Here is a 20,634-nt window from a genome sequence, read left to right as displayed (position 1 = left end):
GATAATAGTCTAAAGAAGCTATTAACGACTAATGCTTCTATTATGTGGAGTAAAATTGATGCATTCAGACGACATTTCTATGAAAAAGTCTGAAAAATCACAAATCTCGTTTGATGCACCTCTAAATCTTCATGCATTTGGCTGAAAATTGGTCAGGAGACTCCATTTAAGATATTCATTGAGATAGAGGGGTGGCACTTTGAATCTGGAATACTTTTGAAAATGATGAACAGATCTACTGTGCACCAACTGCTTCAACTTCGGGCACGGCACCAGTAACTGCCGAAAGAAGCCGCACTGCAACAAATGTAGTTAACCCCATCCGACCGAAGAGTGCGACAAGATGGAGGTGGCTGATCCCAAATGCGCCAACTGCAGCAACAAACATCGGGCTACAACCAAGCACTTTTTAGAGCGTTTTTAGAAATCCGGAAGACCTGCCGAAGAAGAACCGTGTTCCTGCTCTCAACGAGATGAACTTTCCAGCCATCCCGGCTCCCCGTCGTGCGATTCCAATTCCCCCACCGTGACAACCGCACAAGCGACTGGCAACGGCAGCAGCGTCTGTTCAAGCTCCAGCGCCATCGTCACCATCCATCAACGAATGGCGCTCGGAGAATCGACTGTCGGAGAACGAATCCTTCCCACCGGCAAAATAGCTGCTAGGGTGGGCCTGGTCAACTCGAACGCTTGCTCGCTCAAGAGCAAACGCATCGAACTGGCTGATTCCTCGAGGAAAATTAGATCGACGTGGCGTTCATCACTGAAACGCACCTTAAACCGGAGATGAGCGTTCACATCCCGGACTTCCGCATCGTGCGACTCGACCGGCCGTCCAGGGGAGGTGCTGTGGCCATCGCACTTCGATATAACATCAACTGTCGCGGAGACAAGGCCAGTACATCATTGCCGGCGACGATGCCAAACATCAAACCTGGGGCAACAGTCGCGGCAATCAAAACGGCACCATCTGGAGCAACGATATGGAGGAAGGCCGCTACACGATCCTGAGCCCGGATTCCCCCACTCGGCTGAGTTGGTCCGGCGTCCATTCGACAATCGACTTGTACATTACCAACATAAACGACCACATCTCGCAGCCGGTCGTCTACCAGGAGCTCAGCTCGGATCACTATCCGGTTGTGGCGGAAGTGGCTCCTCAGTTAATCGGCATCAGCTGTCCCGGCGAAATTATCATCGAGTCGACTGGGGAGGGTTCAGACGCCAACGTCAACTTTTGATCCCAGTCAGTAGACAATAATGGCTCTCAGGATCGCTTGACAACTCCTGCAGAGAAGATCGCTGAAATAGGTCGTCACTTCGTTAGCTCACACAATCTTGGGCAGAACATCATCAGTCCACACGAAGCAGCCATAAATAACGAGTATGCACACAACGTTCATCCGACTCCCAACGACTTCTCGGAGATTACCGCTGACGAATTCAACTCGAATCATCGAAAAACATGAAGGCCCCAGGCCTCGACAGCATTCTAAAACTCGAGCTCAAACATATAAGTGCTTCGAGTACCTTTCGCTCTTTAATCAGTGTCTCCGGCTCAGCTACTTTCCATCGTCCTGGAAGTCAGCGAAAGTCATCCCCATCCTTCCTCAAAAGTTATCGTCTCATCAGCCATCTCTCAGGATTATCCAAGCTATTCAAAAAAGCTATTCATCACCGGTTACTCGAGTCTGCCGAAAATATCATCATCTTGCTCGAGGAACAGTTTGGTTTCCGTCGCGGTCAGTCTACCGTACACCAACTGACTCGAGGTATCAACGTCCTCAGACGGAACAAGTTTGTCTCAAAAACATCCGCCATGGCCTTACTCGATGTTGAGAAGGCATTCGACAATGTATGGCATGATGGCCTGGTGTATAAACTACAACGCCACAATCTTCCCAGCTACCTGGTGAAAATCATCAACAATTGCCTGTCGACAATTACATTCCGGGTCTCAATCAGCGAAGCGAGTTCCAACGCGCTCAATATCGTCGCAGGCGTCCCCCAGGGCAGTATCCTCGGGCCTCGGCTTTTCAATCCGTTCACATGCCAGAACATCCAGAAGGCGGCATTCTGTCTCTGTTCGCAGATGACACCTGCATCGTCTACAACAGCGGTTCTTAACCTGGGGTACATGTACCCCTGGGGGTACCTTTGATGGCCCCAGGGGGTACCTCGGACAAAAATGCGCAATGGCGGATGTTTTACAATTACAATAAAAACTTATTAATAAAGGTTTGACAATTGTATGAGGTTGGGAAAGTATCTTCCACAAAGCTCGGAAGTCTTCATTCAATATGCTTGGAATCCTTTCTTCGAGAAATTCGAAATTCTCCTTCTTAGAGGTCTGCTTCCGGAAGTTTACTTTCAAGAGGCTCGGAAGCCTCCAAATGTCCTCAAAGTCGTATTGGATGCTTGAAAGGGAGAAAGACGGCTTTGGCAGATTTTGTTCTATTATTGTCAGAGGGGTTTTTGTCGACCAAATTTTATGAAATTTGGCCACAATTTTCTTTGATATGCAAAGAATGTTTAGGCCAAATTTGAGCATAGGCAGTCATAAAAACCACCTGCCAATAATAGAACAAAACCTGCCAAAGCCGTCATTCCCCCTATATAAACAAAATTTGAATTGGAAAGTTTTGAAGGGGTACCTCTTAAGAATAATCTCAACTTTTTTTTGAGAGATACCCCTTCAAAATTTTACATTCATTGAGGTACCCACATTTTTGCGCTATGAATAAAAATATGCGTAATTCATGAAATATATGAAAAATGGACCTGAAAACTAACGAGGTGTTGTGAATTTTTTTTTGTTATTCCGTGAAACTTTCCAATTCAAATTTAGTTTTTTATACATCAAGCTTCCTATATGACTTTGAAGAAATTTCGAGGCTGCAGAGCCTCTTAAAAGTAAACTTCCGAAAGCAGACTTCTAAGAAAAAGCGTGTCTAAAATGTTAGAGTGATCAGAGCGCTACTCACCCTGGGGCCCTCCTTAGCCGTGCGGTAAGACGCGCGGCTACAAAGCAAGACCATGCTGAGGGTGGCTGGGTTCGATTCCCGGTGTCGGTCTAGGCAATTTTCGGATTGGAAATTGTCTCGACTTCCCTGGGCATAAAAGTATCATCGTGTTAGCCTCATGATATACGAATGCAAAAATGGTAACCTGGCTTAGAAACCTCGCAGTTAATAACTGTGGAAGTGCTTAATGAACACTAAGCTGCGAGGCGGCTCTGTCCCAGTGTGGGGATGTAATGCCAATAAGAAGAAGAAGAAGATCAGAGCGCTAGTGGCAAAACTCCAACTAGGCCTGGATGCCCTGACGGAGTACTCAACCAGCTGAAAGATCTGTATCAATGCGGCGAAGACCCAGGTCGTCATTTTATTGGGGCGCTTTGGTCAATGCAAAGATAGGTTTGTTGCCTGCACTCGGACCAGGAAGCAATTAGGGCGCTTGTTCCAATCAAGGTTATCAAATTGTTCTGTAAATAATAGTGTACATAATAGTTAGATTATCAAGATTTAAGACACACTAGCGCCTCCTAAAGGCCGTCATAGTAAATTATATTTTAAAAATCACATAACAATACAAGTAAAAATTAAATCTAAGTTGGTTCCAAAAATAATTGTAGAACAAAAAATGTTTAAATGAAGAAGAATTTTAATACTACTACTACTTCTACGTTGATTCAAACTGAGCGATTATTTTTTAAATAAACGAATTTTTGGGTTGGCCAAATTAGACACTCAAGTGGCCAAAACCGGTACAATTACCCTAGTAGGGCACCTAAAGTGATCATAAATTTATTCGGAAGAAACCCTAACCTGGGTTTCTGCTAAATGAATTTATGGCCGTTTCAGGCCCCACGGGCATTTGACGAGCACAGTGATCTAGTGGCTACCGCTTCTGCCTTATAAGCAGGAGGTCGTGGGTTCAATTCCAGGCTCGTCCCTTTCCTACTTTGTATTTCTATAATAGTTCTTTCTGTGTTTCACGTTCTACCAACACGATTTCTACTGTTATAACCTTACACACTAACAATTCCAAAACCTCCCGTGACACCTATGAGAGGTCGTGGAGTTCTCTGCATCTTTCTTAAGTAGGTGTTCGACTAACCGTCCTTCCCCTTCCCCAGCATTCGCAAGGACGTGGCCAGGACAGATCTGGACTATTGGAGAGTGCATTGCTTCCATCTAAATAGTGATTAGTCCCAAATCAACATATGTGGTAAACGGATGACAGTGATGCCACTCTCATACAATAGTCCAGGCTTGTACCACCTACGACTTTGAACGAATTGCTCAATGCTAATGCTTCAGGCCCCACGGGCATTTGTTCAAGAATGACCGTTTCGGTGGCCATCCATTCTATGATCCGAATTTTCTACGAAATTGATCACTCAGGATCAGCCTTCGGAATTCTCACTCATATAAAAAATATTCAGAAGGCCCTTCCCAAGCCAAGAGGGGCTTCTGAATATTTTTATTACGTAAGGGTGCTGGATTTCCATTTTAATATCACTCAAACCTAAGTTTTGTCTTGTTTGAAGATTTTACTGAGTTTCAATTTCCGAGTACCCTCTCGTTAACATAAGGGCTAAATATGATACATAATTATAGCAATACAACCGCAAATCAATATTCCTAGCGATTCTAAAATCAAATTATGCATCCAACATGTGTTCCATTCCAGGTAACCCAAGAATTCCATGGAGTATAGGCCTTAAGGTCTCGCTGAGCGCTAGTAGCTTTCAAGGAGTTCAAAGCCTATATTCTAGGGAATTCTTGTATGAACTGGGAAACAATAAATGTTGAATGAATATCCATTTTTTCTATATCGGTAGAGACGATTCTTTTCCGATTATGATCAAAATAAGCTTAGAAAACCAAAAGATTCTGGACCATTGTATTTTAAAGATGCGGGATACAATGTTGGGCAGAGACATATCTCTTCGTTGCTTCATCGAACTTAATACAGCAATCACGCCCCCCCCCCCTCCCCTCATCCGACACAAGAAAGTTTTCACGCTGATTTTTTTACTGATGACAGACATTGTTTGAGGGTTTCCAGTAGTCTTGCGAGCAAAGGCGTAGGATTGCCAATCCGGAGATGCCGAGTTCGATGCTTGGTCCGGTCTAGGTGTTTTTGGGTTGGAAACTTTCTCGACACCCTGGCCATAATGTATCCATCGCACTTGCCACACAAGAGTTTTCAATTAATTACTAGGAAATGCTAATAGAATACTAAATTAAAAAGCCATCCATCCAAAAGCCATAACCATCTGATGACATGGTGCGATACGGTGATCATCATAGCATTTTTGGCGATGAAAAAACACTACTGAACGATTTCACATGCAAGAGCTAAAAATATTAGCGAACACCTGTTCAAAACTGGTTCCAAACCAAGAAATCCTCAAGGTACCATTTTTAGAAGACCCTTCTAGAAAAAAAATCCTTTTTCTCGAATTTTGGAAAATTCGTTTTTAGGTTTCTGGCAACTATGCGACACAATTCTCGCTCAAACAACTTTGAGGAATTGACATATCAGGAATTTTTGAGGCTTCCTTTTTCTTTAATTTCGAGAAAATCCTCTCCACAGAATTACAAAGAAATTACGTCTCCAGAAGTTTTGAGAAACTCATGTTACAAGTTTACACACCCAACCAGAGATTGCAACATTTTATTGCAATCTCGCATTAGTTTCGTGTACAGTTTGCCATAATTTGCGACATATGCTCAGATTGTATTAAGTAAACGGCAGGCCCTTGCATTAGGTCTCCGGCCACGAGAAAATAAGAACTGGTTATGTGTTAGTGTCTACATTGAATCTAATTTTACACTCCCCCATCGAGGAATGCAATGCTGTATACTTCGACAACCTCAGCAACCATACAAAAAAAATCGGTCAAAGACGGGAATCGAACCCGGACCCTCCACCCTTAGCACATCTTGACTGACGCGCTAACCATCTGGACTATTTACCAGATGAGGAACGACGTGCCCAAATGCAATCATAATCCACGTTTCATGCTATGCGGATATGACAAGTGGAAGGGTAACAGAGATAGCAATGAATGATACGAGTGGAATAAGCATCATGCATATTTGTGTCCTTTTCCGTTATCAAGCTTAATGCAATCAGGAAGACTGTGTGGGTTAAAGTCATATTGCTGTACACGATTCATATACTTGTTCTAGGAGGAGCCAACGAGATTCGTTTGGATGTATTGATCGAAACCAAATAAACCGACTTAATGCAATGAGCTGTATTAACAAGTATGACATTCTCTGATCGGCTTAAATGCGAGATTTGATACAAAATGCTTAATACAAAGAATGTCACACATAATTGTTTTTGTGTAGGAACTATGGGGAATTATTTCACCAAACAATTTAAAGAACTGCAGCCTTTCTCCGTCCTCAACCTAAGTATTCCTTTCTCTAGAATTCTATGAATATCTTCGTTCGTTTTCAGGTAATCAAAGGAGAACTATGCCCTGTTGAATAACTATTTTATGTAGAAATGTCCGAAATATGCATGAAAAAATATGCATAAATGAAAAAAATCTGTCGAAATTTGTGATGGTTGGAGGAGAATCGTTACAAATTTTCCGTGTTTTAAATTCTAATTAATTTAAATTTTTCAGGAAATGACATTTATCGCTATAGATTTATAAGAGAACCTTTGAAGATTGATATGGAGAATTCTGAAGAAACATGAAGACATTTTTGGCCGGGATAGAAATCTGGAGAATTTTTTCTTCAAGAATTCTGGGAACTCGTTATACAAGAATTATTGAATACTCTTACATGAGGATTTGTGAAGAATTTCTCCTTCAGAAGCTCTAAGGAACTCAAGACAAGAACTTACTTCTAATCGCCGGAAAACCAATTAGAAAAATTTGGGGAATTGCCTCAGCAAAAGATCAGGACAATTCACCTTGAATTTTGAAATTCCATTATTTAGAAGACCAAAAGAATGAATAATTCATGTCCCAGAATTTCCGGATGGGAAACTTCTGAAAAATTACTTTTATCATTTCCTGAAGATATCTGTAGGATTTTCATGCATGTCCTGTTGGAATTCTCTCATTGAACTATTTTATTGCCATTACATCCCCCATTTAAAAATTGTCGTACCGCAGCTTAGTGTTCATTAAGCACTTTCACAGTTATTAACTGCGAGGTTTCTTAGTAGATTCACCATGTTTGCATTCCTGTGTCATAAAGCTAACACAATGAGTCATAGGGAAGTACCAAAAAACCTACATCGTACCATTAATTGAATCTAGTCACTTTCTGCATGGCCTTGCTTTGTAGTCACCAGGCTGAGGAAGGAGTAATTCAGGATTTTCGCTACACCCAACCAGAGATTGCAACATTTTATTGCAATCTCGCATTAGTTTCGCGTACAGTTTGCCATAATTTGCGATATATGCACAGATTGTATTAAGTTAACGGCAGGCCCTTGCATTAGGTCTCCGGTCACGAGAAAATAAGAACTGGTTATGTGTTAGTGGCTACATTTAATCTAATTTTACACTCCCCCATCGAGGCATCGAGGAGTGAAATGCTGTATACTTCGACAACCTCAGCAACCATACAAATACCAAAGGCAGGAATTGAACCCGGACCCTCCACTGTTAGCACATCTTAACTGACGCGCTAACCATCTGGACTATTTACCAGACGAGGAACGATGCGACCAAAGGCAATCATAATCCACGTTTCATGCTATGCGGATGTGACAAGTGGAAGGGCAACAGGGATAGCAATGAGTGATACGAGTGGAATAAGCACCATGCATATTTGTGTCCTTTTCCGTTATCAAGCTTAATGGAATCGGGAAGATTGTGTGGGTTAAAGTTATATTGCTGTACACGATTCATATACTTGTTCTAGGAGATTCGTTTGGATGTAGGTATTGATCGAAACCAAATAAACCGACTTAATGCAATGAGCTGTATTAACAAGTATGACATTCTCTGATCGGTTTGAATGCGAGATTTGATACAAAATGCTTAATACAAAGAATGTCACACAGAATTGTTTTGGGTGTAGTATTTAGTATTTGCACTAGGAATTACATACCCTCCCCGACGAACTATTGAAGGTGTTCATAAAGGAATTTCGAGAAGAATTTCTGGAGAAATCTCTGGAGGAGATTGTAAAAAATTTCCCGAAGAAATTTTTGGAAGAACCTTAGGTGAATCTTCTCATGGTACTCTTGATGGAATTCTTAACAGCAGACATACAATACAAATTATGCCTATTTCCAATAGTGCACGAGACTGCTAATATTCAACAAAGGTATTGTTCGTCACCCAACGACAAAATGTTTTAAAAATAATTTAGAACCGCACCGATCCGAGCCGTTAAAAAATTTCGTCCACGTCGCCACCGCACAATGGTCGGATTCGTCAAATTTCACGACATAAATCGATAACTCGAAAAACATCAGCGCTAGAGTTTTGACGTCTTCAGAAGAAATGATCTACAAGAAGAGATCTATCTTAGGTGTAAGTTGTCATTAGGGTGGCCCTTCGGTGAATTTTTTTTGGAAATGTATTTTTTTACCCTTTTGAGTTAGGAGTTCATATAATTCTACAAAGTTGTAGAAAATTTAATTCTGAGCAGTTTTGCTTAATAAACATTTATTTTATCTCATATAGGTGATATTTTATGACAAAATTACTAAATTTAGATAGGGTGGTCCCGAAAAAAATAGTTTTTAGCTTCCACTTTCATCAATTCAGAATATTTTCAAAAACTGTCTTTGCATCGCTTCAAGGTCTTTGGATGGCGCATCTTTTGGTTATATAAGATGGTTGATAGCTTCATTTTCAAGCATATTATAAGCGTTTTTTCATGAAAAAGTGATATTTTTCTGAGCATTCTACTGCAGCTAGTAGCAAATATTAGCAAAAATTTCAATCGTAATCTGAAAGTATACATGCGGGCCCATCAAATCCATGGTATTTCATTTGTCCATGTTTGTCCACTTTTGTTTGATAATCATATTAGTTTTTGTATGAAAAATCAGCTATTCGATGGGAAACACATATACCATATCTCTGATTTTCGCAATATTTGGTAAAATCATTCTTTTTCGAAAATAAATAAACTCACTTTTTAATTTTGTCCGATTGTTCGTCCGGTCGAAAAAATCAACATTTTTGAAAAAATATTTTTTTAAGACATAATTTTTGAACTACTGGACCAAATACCAATGTTCATGGAATCTCATGTAGTCATCGGCGACACTCACTTAGAAACTGTGAAAATGAAATTATTCCGAGAATTATCCATGAAAAACCAACTTAAATTTTATGATTTTGTATTTCGCCACAGAAGTAGCGCTCTTAAGCATTTATTTCATGAAAAAAATGTCAAAATGATTTTTTCGACTTCTTTTTTATACGAGTTGATTTAAATATTTGAGATAAAGTACGATTCTTTGTGGGCTTTGTGGCCGTGCGGTTTGCGCCGTCAATAGTCTAGAGGCATGGACTATGGAGTGTGGGCTCGATTTCCGCCTCGGTAAGAAGGAAACTTTTCGTGATCGAAAAATTCTCCACCAGTCCACTGGGTATTATGTGTCCTGTCAGTTGTCTAGGTGTTAAGTGTTCAGTCTGTACGATCCCTGGTCGAAGACGGTGTTCTTGTCTTTTATTCTACCAAATATTGCGAAAATCCAAAAGATGATATATGTGTTTCACCCTAGTTTTTCGTACAAAAATAATACTATCATCAAACAAAAGTGGACAAAGATGGACAAATGAAACACCATGGATTTGATGGGCCTGCATGTATACTTTCAGATAACGATTGAAATTTTTGCTAATATTTGCTACTAGCTGCAGTAGAATGCTCAGAAAAATATCACTTTTTCATGAAAAAACGCTTATAATATGCTTGAAAATGAAGCTATCAACCATCTTATGTAACCAAAAGATGCGCCATCCAAAGACCTTGAAGCGATGCTAAGACAGTTTTTGAAAATATTCTGAATTGATGAAAGTGGAAGCTAAAAACTATATGTTCGGGACCACTCTATCTAAATTTAGCAATTTTGTCATAAAACATCACCTATATGAGATAAAATAAATGTTTATTAAGCAAAATGCTTAAAATTAAATTCTCTACAACTTTGTAGAACTATATGAACTCCTAATTCAAAAGGGTAAAAAAATACATTTCCAAAAAAATTTCACCGGAGGGCCACCCTAATGACAACTTACACCAAAAATAGATCTCTTCTTATAGATCATTTCTTCTGAAGACGTCAAAACTCTAACACTGATGGTTTTCGAGTTATTGATTTATGTCGTGAAATTTGACGAATCCGACCATTGTGACCGGCTCAAAGTATATCGGCGCACAGGCCTAACATTAGCCCAGTGATTGAGGATTAGTTTGAAAAGGTGAGTGCAATGTATATTTGTAATATATTTCCCAGTAAAAATGACATCTTTTAGTTTTACAAACCGACAAGTTTCATTATATAAAATATGAGCCAATTAATCCTGCCTGGTACTGTCCCACGAACTCTCTTGCAATTGGGCCTTGCCTAACTTTCTGTGAAAACAAAATCAGTGATACATGAAACTTTGATAATATGTTTGTGTGACGATGAATTTGTTCAGCAAATGTTCAATATGTTATATCTGTATGTGGCATGTGTATAACACATGTCATCATACCCTTTAATAATTTCTCATACTTTCGATCGATGCACAACGAACGCTCAAAGCCGTTCGTTGACATGACTGATGTCTCAGCAATTCTAGTCTGAGACCTCAAATTACAATGCACACAGTTCAGTGCATTCTCCAATTAACTTGCTTCGACTGTCTCCCGCAGGCAAATATGTATTTCAAAGGTGTTAATAAATTCATTATCAATTCGAACGTTAAGCCGAAAACAAGTGAGTTATTTCCGATGACAACCAGAGATTGGTAAATCTACCACAGTATGCCTGTGCTGGAATTATGAAAATCAGATATTAATTGATAAACCCACATATTAAATTTGACCAGTCTTTTTGCCCTATCGTGTAAGTTTCTCAGTGTAAAAAACATAACATAACAGTGTAAATTTCTCAGTCAGGGGGGGGGAAATGCTTATCTAATCTTCCGGTCAATGTCATCATATAGTGCATATACTCCTGTATATATACTATTGTGATGCATCACCAGTGCTACGATGTGCACGTATTACCTGGCAATCTAACTGCATTGATTGTCTGCCTTTTCAGAATTCCCAATAAAATTCCGTTGAAATATCACAAATGATGGTAATTGTTTGTGGAAAGGGAAAGAAAAGTGCAGTGGGTACTGGCCAAGTTCCCCTGGCGGTGCTAAAATGATAAGCGGAACAATGCCTAATTTCATTTAAATCTTTTAGTATCATTAGTGATTAGCACACGTTATTATTTTATGTGGGGGGCAAGCATGGAACATATTTTTCAACGCGGGTGTCAGGCGGCTGACCATGCTCGACCAAAATAGTAAAATTTAGCTAGAATATTTTAATTTTGTTTGATTGTTTGCTATTGAATTTTATATCAGAAATCGCGAAAATACTTGAAATAAAACTTTGTAAAAAGTTTAGAATAATTATCTTTAAAAGGCATGGTTTGATTTTTGTATTCGATGAACCTAGAAGAATCGTTTTGCTCACTGAGCAGAAAGTACAAATTTGGTAAATTTAGATTTGTTCAACGGATATTTGTTGATAGATTGAGGTTAAGAAATCGTCTGTAAATTATTTAAAGAATAAACTGTAAATAAAATTGATATTAGCATACTCTTTCGACAGCCGGCTGGCAAGAGTTTAAATAAAACAGGTAAACAACATAGTCTGTGGGTCGAATTGCCAGCTTGAGGCAAACCTCCATGACCTACCTTACCCTACCTAACCACCAACTCCGTAGAACTTATGAGGGCGTCGCCAAGTCGGGGGCCTCTCGTTAAGTAAGTTCTACATCAACATTTCCTTTCCTATCCCTAGTTACGGTAAAGATGGGCGTGGCCGGGAGTAGTAATCCTCATGCTTATGCCATTGTTATCTTAGATTGGAATCAAGGGTAACTCCCCACCTTGATTTCCGATAGCAATCTGGATAAGGATTCCATAAGAAACATGAGTATCACTAGTGTCCAATCTACGAAGTATACCGTAACAACGCTAACGCTAACGCTAACGCTATCGTGTAAGTTTCTCAGTCATTTTATTGATTTTATTTCGAAAACCTTCGTTCGTCACCTTCAATAACAACTAAAATTTCTTCCATCCTTGAAAGAATAAATTCGCCCAAAAATCTGTTAGCCATCGTCATCGTTTAAATCGCTTGGGATTTTGGACAACAATTACGAAGTCGGCGAACGCTTTGCCCCTCAAGCGCCCATTAACTCAATCTCCCAGAGCATCAATGCGCACGTTTTCAAATTATCCTTCTAACAAAGGTGCTAAAATGATTTAATGGTGATGAATGGGAGTTTTTTTTTCTTGACTGCTGCTGCTGCGATCACCACATGCCATGCACGCGGTGGATCGAGTGAATCACAAGATCATCAAATCAACATCATCGCGGTCTGACCGCAATTCCACTCAAGATCGTACTTTCGCTTTCATTTCCATATGAATCGAATTTGGTGGGTTGTCGGTGTGTGGGGAAGTGGCGACCCGGCTGAAGAGTTTTCTGAAGCATGTGTGAACTAGTAAACTTGTTTGGAATTAGCTCTTTACCGCGGGAGAGTTGTTAGACCGCTTATTAGGGGATATTTTTTTCGAATGATTTTTTGTTGGCATCCGATTACCTAATATTTTATCCTATATTTATTATACAACAATTGGAAAGGAAGAGTTTACATCAATGGTTTCTTCTGCTACCTTCCTTTTATTGTTATGGTTATTATGAATTTGTATTGTACTGAAGAAAGCTTTTCACGGAAAGTAGAATATGTAGATCTTAGAATCCGTGATATTTGGTCTTCTTCTTTAATGGGTATACATTTCAACTTGAACTTGATCTGGTTTTCATTTTAATGTTCTTTTGGAATTCCTACAGTTATTAATTGAAAGCTTTTCTATTCCTGCTTTGTGTGGCAATTTGCACCTTAAGCAGAGAATGTTTTCCATCCGAAAGCATTCTAGACTTAACCACAAATTCGAACTTCTTCAAATTGGCAATCCTACGCCTTTGTTCGTAGGCTAACTGAAGTTCCTAATATTTGGTAGGGGAAGATTTAATAAGCACTGTGACCGGAAAAAACTAATTGTGCCATGATTGTTTGAATTGGAATAAAAATTGAATTGAAAATAGAATGAAACATATCGAAAGGACTGATCGAGCATCCATAGGATCTAATAGGAATATGCTAATCAACATAATTCTGGACTTTTCCCATAATATAAAACAAATGTGACAAAATTCAAGCGCCACGACTCATAAACAGTGTCAATTGCGATCATTCGAACGTAGGATTATCTCCATACAGATCCCATCGGAACGATTACATAATATTCAAGAAAAACAGCAAGCAGTAACAACGCTTCCACTATTCCAAGTTCAGTCCCCTTGTTGTCCATCTGCGGCTGTTTTACGACGACGACCCAGTGACTGATGAACTCGATAATAAAGATCACTTTGCTTGAATGGAACGCTCGTAATGGGCTCTTCTTGAAGCTGTAACACCCTCCAGTATCGGTATGAGTAAACCCACTTCGACTGGAGGTGATTGTATAAACTTATCTCCCAAGGTACTTAAATTGCGTCACATGCCTCCAGCTATAAACAGATTCAAATCAATAATTAAGGCTTTAGTACTTTTTTATTTGATTTTTTATAGTGAATGGACATTGTTGTTTTAATATATCTGAAACTAGGGTAAAAACAAGGTCGGTAAAGATCTACCTCGAATAATTTATTCATTCACCTAATTTTTCGAACTTTTTTATTTGACTTAAACCATTAATGAATATATTCATTTTTTTTTTTAGTTTGAGTTGATATTGTTGTACATGCCCAAATCTTTTCTTAAATGAGCTTTAAACAAACAGTTGAACATAAAAAGATACAAACAATGTAGAATTCTAATCGACTAATTAAACAACTTATCACGATCAAGAATATTGGACGAGATGCCATTGAAATCGAACTAGAATGTTTAAAGCACACAAAATAAAAGTATTATCTCGATTTTTATATTTCAGTCCTGTGTAGCAGTAATACGAAAGCTGTCGCTCTCAGAGTGAGCCATGCTTTCCATGAAAATCTTTTTTTTTTCTTTTATTTTGAATGCGATCTGAGTGTTGTCATCATGGGTCATTTGGCATACAGTCATTTGGCACAAGGTCATTTGACATAAGGTCATTTGGCACAATGCCCATTTGGGATAACGGACATGTGGCATTATTTTGGACTACAACAGAAAAGTGGGTCATTTGGAACTCTGAAATCATGAAGTTTGATGTGTCGCATGATGGGTTTGGGACTGGCCTTTCAACCGGTACTCGGTAAATCCATGTACCGGTTCTAATCGGTTCAAATATGACCCAGGAAGTGCAAAATTACCATATATTGACATAACTTTTGAAAACATGAAGTTTGATGTGTCGCATGATGGTATTCGTCTGTTTCCGTGAAGTGACCCCGTAACAGGTTCCGTCATCCGTACATCCTGATCAGTTTTTTTTGCGGAAGTCCTTCGCTCCGAAAAGTTTCTCTTTTTCGGTCGGTCGTATGGTTCGATGTCATGCGCTAAGGGTGGGTCTCCTATCTGGCCGCTAGTGAAATTTGAACGTTAATAGAGCCTTCATCTTTCAATGGATTTTGGAGATATTTATATCAATGGACTCGGAACTCTCCAGCAATTTGTCAATTTCATTGAAACTTTTGATTATTTTTAAAAAACTATTGAAAATTTAAATTCTTATCTTACTCAATCGAAATATTGGAACTCAGTAAAAATATTATAACTAACATAGCGCATAATTTCTGTTGGAGGATCCACGTTGGTAGCGGTCCCAGCATCGATGAGTGTGGTTTCTACATCTGTTCAGCGGCAAACTATCGAGCGGCTATCGTCGAAGCCAGCGACACTCCAATGAATTTTCTAGCATGATTCTGGATCTGATTTTGTTGCAGTTAATTGGGAAAGTAAAATTATTTTTAGAAAATCGGTTCTTTTCAGTACCTCCATTTTTTAGAAGAAATTGTTGAGCCCGTTACAAATGTTCATCATAGTGCAAATCATCATCGCTTGGCGACAGCAGAAATTTGACATCGGCAGCAGGATCACAAGCGTGCATCGGACTATTGAGTAGATGCTGTTGGTGGTTCGGAAGGCGCATTATTGGAAATTATTCGGTTCTTCTTAGGACCAACATTCTATACACTGCCCATATTCGCATAAGCGTTCCATGTCAGTTTTCTTTAACTTGAATTTTTCAAACTCGTTTTACATGGAGAAATAAAATAAAATCTAATAAATTGATAAAACCAGCAATTTTGGTTACTGTTAGTAACTGAACAGACGCATTATGGAAAATAATTCGGTTCTTTCCAGAACCACAATTTTATAGAAGAGAAGGTTAAAACAAGATAAATTTTCTTCAAAGTGCAAATCTTAATCGCTCCGTGACGGCAGAAAGTTTTCGTCGGTAGCAGAATCACGAGCGCACGCGATAGGCTGCAAAAATTGATTCGACTGCAGAAATGTACTACATTGCGCTGCTGCCATGACTGCCACAGACGCCCTTAGGTCACTAACAACAGGAAAATCAAATCAGTATCTCGAGATAAATGTTCACATTACTGATAATGATGTCTTCTTCTTCTTCTGATTCTATGGCTCTACATTCCAACTGGAACTTTGCCTGCTTAGTATTATATTAGTAATTCCTCAGTTATTAATTGAAGGTTTTTTTATGGAATCTATGACAAAAGGTCGAAGGACAAAAGGTCGAAAGACAAAAGGTCGAAGGACAAAAGGTCGAAAGGACAAAAGGTCGAAGGGACAAAAGGTCGACGGGACGAAATGTCGAAATGACAAAAGGTCCCTTCATGTTTGAGTGTTAGTTAAAATGATTCGTACGGTTGAATCACCGAATAATGTGCATAATGTAAACTGTTATGTAAGGCTTAAGGCCAGTCTTTGTGTACATGCTTCAGTGTTTATTCCTTATTCAAAACCAATAACCGAGAACTAATCAAAATCATGCAATGCTCGCCCTGGCTGCTGAATATTCACTGTAAATTGGTTAAAGAACTGCCCATGAAATTAAGAAGGAGAAATCTCTGGGAAATGTAATAAGCTGGATTTTTTTTTCAGAAACATGTTTTCAAACTTGTCGTATATTTAATATTTTTCATGTATACAGAATTATAGATTTTTAAATTTTGTCCATTCGACATTTTATCCATTCGACTTTTTGTCCCTTCGACCTTTTGTCCCGTCGACGTTTTGTCCCCTCGACCTTTTGTCCCATCGACCTTTTGTCTCTTCGACCTTTTGTCCGTCGACCTTTTGTCCTTCGACCTTTTGTCTTTCGACATTATGTCCCAAAGCCTTTTTATGCCCATCATTGCATGAATAAGTATCTTGTTTGGCCAGTACAATGGATACACTATGCCCAGGGAGTCAATAATGTTTCCCACTCGAAAACATCCTAGACCGGACCGAGAATCGAACTCGCCATCACCGTATTGAAAATCCTATGCCTTTGCTCGCCAGGCTAACTGGAGAACCCTGATAATGATGTCATCCATGAGAATAAATTTCTGCAACATCTACCTCCATCGCGAGCTTGTGATGTTGCTACGGACGGTAACTTTCTGCCGTCAATAAAGGGGTAAAGCGGGCCGCCGGTTGATTTAAAGTCCTATAATAAACATTTGCACCGGATGTATTAGTTATGATGCTGCAAATTCCAAGAACCACTGTTTTTTTGGATGCTGTGGAGGTTATGGGATAGTACCAGCTAAGGATCTCAGAAGAGATTTCGGGACGATTCCGGTGGCTGAACCGGAATTATACGCACGTCCTCCAGGTGCCAAATCTTCTTCAACTCCTCCACCAAATCGTGGTACTTCGTTATCTTGTTGGAGAATGTTGTTTGGACATTATGGTCTAGCGGTACAGCAATGTCGACAAGGGTTACCCGCTTTATCCTTTTGTCGTAGACCACAATATTGGGCCGATTGGCACGAATGAGGACATCCGTTACGATCTCGCGATCCCAGTACAGCTTCACGAAACTATTTTCTAGAACCGAGTTAGGCACATATTTGGTTAACCAATTTGTGATTTAAAGCAAGCTGTTGGTGCATAATCTTGGCTACTTCGTTATGGCGGCGACCGAGATAGTTTACAATGTTATGAAAACTCATATGTGAATATGTACGTTATGTGGAAGATATTGATTTGGAAAATGTATTGGAGGTAACCACTTTCCCTTCGATGGGACTCGAACCCATGACCCTACAGTACGCTAGACTGGTGCTTTAACCAACTAAGCTACGAAGGACCTCCGTCGGCCTTCGCAACCTAGCGGCTACTGAACGAGCTCGAGATTCCCAAATTAGACGCATAGTCAAATCACTCGCAATCCATTTATCAAGCCAATACTTCCACATGTGTATTGTACACGTCCACATTAGAGGAGCGTGAGTATTTAGAATGTCTGGCGGCTATACACATTCTTCATCAGCAACGGTACTGATCAAGAGGTTGTGTAAGCTATTTGAGTCAAATCACTCGCAATCCATTTATCAAGCCAATATATTGTACACGTCCACAATCCCCGGAAATAGGCAATTACCTTTGATTGAACTGAACTTGAGTTGCGTGCTCTTGCCTACGCAATGCGGTCGGTCGTCAAGCTCAGACCCGACCGCATTGCGTAGGCAAGAGCACGCAACTCAAGTTCAGTTCAATCAAAGGTAATTGCCTATTTCCGGGGATTGTGGACGTGTACAATATATTGGCTTGATAAATGGATTGCGAGTGATTTGACTATGCGTCCAATTTGGGAAGCTCGAGCTCGTTCAGTAACCGCTAGGTTGCGACGGCCGACGGAGGTCCTTCGTAGCTTAGTTGGTTAAAGCACCAGTCTAACGTACTGTAGGGTCATGGGTTCGAGTCCCATCGAAGGGAAAGTGGTTACCTCCAATACATTTTCCTTATCAATATCTTCCACATAACGTACATATTCACATATGAGTTTTCATAACATTGTAAATTAACGTCCAAGTCGGGTGGTTTAATCCCCGGAAATAGGCAATTACCTTTGATTGAACTGACCGAGATAGACTAAACACTGGGACACGATATGCTGGATCGTCTCTCCTCTGAATTGGACTTCCTGCAGTGGTATGTAGTGCCGATAATTCTTTGTCGCAATTACCCGGTCCTGGATGGCTTGGCTACCATGAATCCTTCTGTTTCTGAGAAGAGTTCAGCCCGCACCAGTCACGCATTCAACGCCATTTTGTTGATATGTTCAGTTCCAGTTGATGGGGGTGCGTCCCATGCAACTTCTTCTGCTTCCACAATGCGATCATCTCGTCGACAGTTTTAATGTCGCAATTCAGCTGATAGTCCTCCTGCGCCAGATGCAAGGCACTTAATCTGTGCGTGGTCATCTTAATACACAGCACGATAGATTTCGTGGCGGTTCTGGCTTTCCACGAAGTATCTTCGTAACTGCTGTCTCTAGGAAACACATAGTGTCTCTCTCTATATCGGTGACGCCGCTTCTTCCTACTGTACGTAGTAGGGTGACTCTCTCAATGAACGATTTTGGATGGCGCATGCGATGCTTACACAACAAAAAATAATTAAATTTACATGGCCTGTATGTAATAATAAATTAATTGAATTGATAATTTGATTGAATATTCAGTAGAATGTTATAATTGCTGTGATAATAAATTGATTGAAATTGAATCAGATTAAAAATTGAGTGTAATATAATGCACATAATAAGAGCATCGAAAAACGCATGAATTTAAATTTTATTCCACATGATTTTACAGTACAATGTATTTTTCAACAGCTTGTTCAAAAATAAATGGATATCTCTTTAAATTTTCAGCAAATATCGATTTAATTTTCAATCATCGTGTAAAATGACAGCAACATAAGAAAAAAGTAATGGTGTATACCGCGAGTGCACTTCAGTTTTCCTCACTCAGTGACGTGGTGCAACATTTTTTTTTGTTACAGCAAGATTTAATAGTTATAGAGTTTTGAATGTACAATTCCGGAGTGTTGATTACGATGCAATCATTTGGACTTGTTCGGAAGGCATCTGTGTCAGTCTCACCGTGTTTCTCGCAGTTCGGTTTTGTCTTGTGATTCCTTGGAGCAAAGTGTCAAGTCAATGGCAGAACAAATGACCAAACACTTGAGTACCGGACAACCAGTATTGTGCCTGTTCTGATTTGTCAAAATTTAAATAAGAGGCTGATACTACTGGCATTATTAAGACCTGCCTCGTGTAATTGTATAAATAAAAAGTTATAAAACTCGATTCCATACTATTTCATTTAAATAATACTGTCGCAATTATCTTTAGTTACCATTCAATTGAACTGATATTCATGTGCTTTGAAGTATATTTATGTTTCTATATTTTCACCCAGGAATATTAAAAAGGCAGGATCACCGTCTTCGTCCATAAGTCACACAGACTAAATACTTAACGCCTAAGCATTACACAACGAACAGGACTACATAATACCAAATGGGTCAGCAGAGAAGTTTCCGCTTTGCAGAAAAGGTTTCTCCTTACTGGGTTGGAAATCGAACCCACACTCAACGGCATGCAAATGCGCTTAGACAACTGACGCCGTTAACCACACGGCACGGCCACGAAGCCCACATAAAACTCTTAGGAAGGGCGATATAATATACAGTTTTCCGTTTGAAAATTGTGATTTTGCGTTCCATTCCATTCCGTCAATAAAATAGACTATCTCGAAGAAAAAAATTGTATCCCTCATATTGCCCTTTATTATTCCAGACCAATACATATTTCAAAACGACATAATAGCCAAAATTTGCATTTATCAGTTCTTCATCTATATGGAATGATTACTGTTACGTCCTTTCCAAATGTTGACCTAAATCGTCCATTTGAATCCATAGATTTTTCTACCAAATCTACAAAAAAAAACACAGAAATTACATCATCGTTTAAAATTACACCATCGTGTAAAATTGCAAAGATTCAATTGAAACTACATGTCATGTAATTTTACATGACTACATTTTCAATCAGTGTAAATTTAATATCTGACTCATTTTTGCGTTTATTTTCATGCTCCAAATATGTGCATGAAAATAAACGTAAATTTACAGGAAAATTAATACTGTGTAGTGAACACCATTATTATTATTATTATTATTATTTAATCCAACTAAGGCTGAAGTGGCCTCTGCTGTTGCTGCACGTTGTCAACCACGCAGTGAACAGAGGATCCGCAAATTGTTTTCCATCTAATCGCTGCGCACCTTGCCTTCTCGTATCTGTCGGATCACTATCGAGAACCACTTTCACCGGGTTATTCTTAGATTACTTATTGAACACTATTTTCAATTTATAAATTGCCCAGACTGATT

At 39.4% G+C, this 20,634-nt stretch overlaps 1 protein-coding gene and 1 non-coding gene across 2 annotated transcripts in view; both read left to right on the top strand.

Annotated features, from left to right (window-relative positions):
* The window catches only part of LOC134212147 (uncharacterized), a 255,751-nt gene that overhangs the window by 223,406 nt on the left and 11,711 nt on the right, over positions 1-20,634 (top strand). The window lies entirely within an intron of this gene.
* On the top strand, positions 18,091-18,166 carry Trnav-aac (transfer RNA valine (anticodon AAC)). The gene has a single exon. It is a non-coding gene; the product is annotated as a tRNA-Val (tRNA).

The sequence above is a fragment of the Armigeres subalbatus genome, chromosome 2 (genome assembly GCF_024139115.2).
Source record: "Armigeres subalbatus isolate Guangzhou_Male chromosome 2, GZ_Asu_2, whole genome shotgun sequence".
In the NCBI taxonomy this organism is placed as follows: domain Eukaryota; kingdom Metazoa; phylum Arthropoda; class Insecta; order Diptera; family Culicidae; genus Armigeres; species Armigeres subalbatus.
Note: the sequence above shows the minus strand (reverse complement) of the source record. Positions and strands in the feature narration are given on the sequence as shown.